The following is a 3,715-nucleotide window of genomic DNA, read 5'->3' as shown; positions in this document are numbered from 1 at the left end:
GCTAAGTATCTATCATTTTGACGATAGTGGTCCTGACAGAAATTTGGTTGTGTCAGTCAGCAACGTGGGCCACCAAAATCGGTTCCTGAACAGATTTTCTGTGGCAGTGATTCCAGGATGACCCGAACTGAGCGTTACGTGTACTTGGATTAGAAGTCGTGGTCGAAGGGATTCAGGGACATGGGTGAGGTTTGCAGGGCATTCAGGAGGCAGCGGATTTTGAAGATTCAGATGTTCAATCTCAGTCATGATATCCCATTGTACTGGTGCCAAGAGCAGCTTGTTGGGAATTATATTGTCGTTGGAGATGGATTGGATTGTTTCCTCAGTTTGCCGAGAGAGAGCGTCAGCCTTGGTATTCTTGGTGCCTGGCCGGTATGTCACCATGAACCGAAACCTTGTGAAAAACAATGCCCTCCTGGCCGGTCGGGGGTTTAGACGCTTAGCTGAGCGCAGATACTCAAGATTTTTATGATCCGTGAGAACGATGAATGGATGAGCAGCTCCCTCCAGCCAATGATGCCATTCAACAAGCGCTAACTTTATAGCAAGAAGTTTACGGTTGCCCACATCGTAATTCCGTTCCGCAGCTGTGAGTTTGCGGGAGAAAAAGGCACACGGATACATCTTCGCTGGTGAACCATGATGTTGAGACAGTATTGCCCCTACCCCCGTGTTAGAAGCGTCGACCTCCACAATGAACTCGCGTTCTGGGTCGGGGTGTCGAAGGATGGGTGCGGAAGTGAAACGAGTCTTTTGTTCGTTGAATGCTTGACGTGACTCTGGTGACCAAAATCAATCTAGCAGCGTGACGTTTAGTCATGGTTGTCAGAGGGGCGGCGATTGCACTGAAGTCTCTGATAAAAATCGCCTGTAGACATTTGCAAACCCTAGGAAGCGTTGTAATTCTTTGACTGTCTGGGGTTGTGGCCATTCCAGGACTGCTTTGACCTTCCTTTCGTCCATTGCTACCCCCTCTTGGCTGATCACGTAACCGAGGAACGAGGTGCTGGTTTGATGGAATTCACACTTTTCAGCTTTGGCGTAGAATTGGTATTGCATGAGGCGTTTCAGCACTGATCTGACGTGATGAATGTGTTCCTCCAGAGTGTTTGAATAAATCAGTATATCGTCAATGTATACGATTACCCATCTGTCGAGCATGTCACAGAAGATGTCATTCATGAATGACTGAAAGACTGACAGACTGTTGGCAAGGCCGAAGGGCATAACCAAGTATTCATAGTGCCCACTAGTGGTCGAGAATGCCGTTTTCCATTCATCTCCCTCTCGGATACGAATCAGGTTGTAGGCATTGTGTAGATCTAGCTTGGTGTAATACTTGGCCCGGCGAAGATGTTCTAGCGCGGCTGGGACTAGGGGCAATGGATAAACTTAATGGTGATATCGTTGAGGCCACGGTAATCAATGAATGGCCGCAAACCTCCATCCTTTTTCTTTACAAAGAAGAACCCGGCTGAAGTGGGAGAGGTTGAGCGTCGGATGAATCCTTTAGCTAATTCCTCCTCGATGTAGAGTTTCATGGCTTCGGATTCTGGTTGTGATAACAGGAAAATTCTACCTTTAGTAGGAGTGGCGCCGGGTGTCGAGTCTATGGCACAGTTGACAGAATGGCGAGTGGGGAGCTGAGATGCTTTCTTTTTACTGAACGCCTCGGTGAGATCAGAGTACTCTGGGGGCAGGTTCAGGTTGTCTGTGCTCTTAACAGGCGGGAAAGGTGCATGAATGGAAGCTCGGGGAATCTTTGAGAGAGACAACGATCTTGGCATGTAGCATCCCACTGAAGAATTTGTCCTTCTCTCCAAGAGATGCGTGGATTATGTGTGCGCAGCCAGGGTAATCCGAGAATAATAGCAATGCGGCTAGAGTCTGTGGGGTACAGCGAGGGCTGTTGGCTAACAAAAAGCGAGCTCTGGAGTAGGAAGCCTTTGCATCTGGCTGGTTCACCATCAAATTTTTCAGGGAAAGCGAGTCGTGGACTGATTGGGGGTGTCTGAGCAGGTGGAAGGCTGCTGCGGATAGGCGGCTGCTGAGAGGCGGCTTCGGGGGATGATATGCTGAGTCCTTGCAGTGCTTTGACCAGCTCCTCGGTTAAAGTAGTAAGCCGGTTTAACTGGTGTTGGTGCATGGCGAGCTGTTAGGCCTGTGCAGTTAGCTCTGTGGATAGTTGCACGAATGCTGCTGGATCGCTGTTCAGCGAAGTCTTCTGTTGTGACAAGTCAGAAGCGTTTGGATCCATTTGCAGCTTTTATTTAGAATAGTCAGAGAATACAGGGTCAAATACCGGCAAGACAGAACAGCAGGGGCTTGGACAGAGACAGAGTCGAATACCAGGCGAGAGATCAGGGCAGGCAGCTTGCAAACACAGTCCAGGTGAAACAATCCAAGATCGGGGCAGGCAGAGAACAATCAGATAAACAGGAAACGGTCCAAGATCAAGTACAAAGTTTAACTCTAAAAATGTGGTTCTGCTGATATCGAGCAGAAACTCACGACAATATGCGCGCTTGGAAACAAATAGACGCGACGAATGCATACAAAAACACTGCGAATCACAAGACAAAAACCACGAAAACACCTTTCTGTCGGGAGAGAGAGAAGCCGCAGCGTGTGAACGCGCCGCCATTTTGGATATACCGCAGAGAGTCTGTGTGTGTGAGTGGCTTATATGTGTGTGTGTAAATGAGGTGCAGGTGTGGATGAGCAATCAGTCCCAGGTATGAGGGGTGATGGGAATTGGAGTCCGAATGGGAATGATTAATATTCAGGAGACGGTTCCCTCTGGTGGTGCGGAGGAGGCAGTACGGGATCCTCCTCTGCAACAGAGGTAATAGTTTACAAAATAATATAGTATTTGTGAAACTCGGCAAAGTTTATTTTTATTGTGTGAAAAAATTGTATTAGCAGTATACTGCACATTATAACTTATGAAAAATAAACTCTAGCCTAAATTTTTAATCTTCTCAACAGAAGAAAAAAAAAATTTCTCAACATGTTATAGCAGTGAGTTTGTAATAATAATAATAATAATAATAATAATAATAATAATAATAATAATAATAATCTGTTGGTTCATTTAAAAAGTGCGCTTCTGATTTTATAATATTCAAACATGAAAATGCATATGCTGTTAGCTGTTTTTTATTTTAGATCAATATAAAAAGTAAGAATTAGATTTTCACTTGATAGAAATAGAAAAAAAAACATAATATAAATATCTACTTTATATTAGGCCTATATTTTAGGCTACATTTCGTGATCGTGAATGTGTGTCCTTTAAGAAGTTGGGTACCACCACTGGAGGCTGCGCCGTTCGACTCACTGGCTGTGTCTCAAAACCTAGTGTGCTGACTACCTAGACTGCGTTTGTGGAAATCATTGACGCGTGTAGCTACCAGTTTCAAGGCGCGGTGAAATACACGGGTAGGCGTCTGTGATTTCAATAAACACTACAAACGCGTTTGATGCGGAAGAATGCTGCACGCGCGTAAGATGCACAGACATGTCGTCGAAGGCAACTAGATTTTGAGACACAGCCAATGTCTGATAAAATGGCGGTGGAAAACATCGGTGAATCTCAGGATGAGAGAGAAATCCTTATTAAGAAGGATGCACTGTCACAAGGCAGCGGTGAGGTTGTCGAGAAAACAAAAAACAAAGAGTCTAAACTGATTTTGTATCATTGGACTCAGTC

This window comes from Sinocyclocheilus grahami, unplaced genomic scaffold (assembly GCF_001515645.1).
Source record: "Sinocyclocheilus grahami isolate Dianchi unplaced genomic scaffold, SAMN03320097.WGS_v1.1 scaffold122.1, whole genome shotgun sequence".
NCBI lineage: Eukaryota > Metazoa > Chordata > Actinopteri > Cypriniformes > Cyprinidae > Sinocyclocheilus > Sinocyclocheilus grahami.
This window is presented reverse-complemented; position numbering follows the sequence as displayed.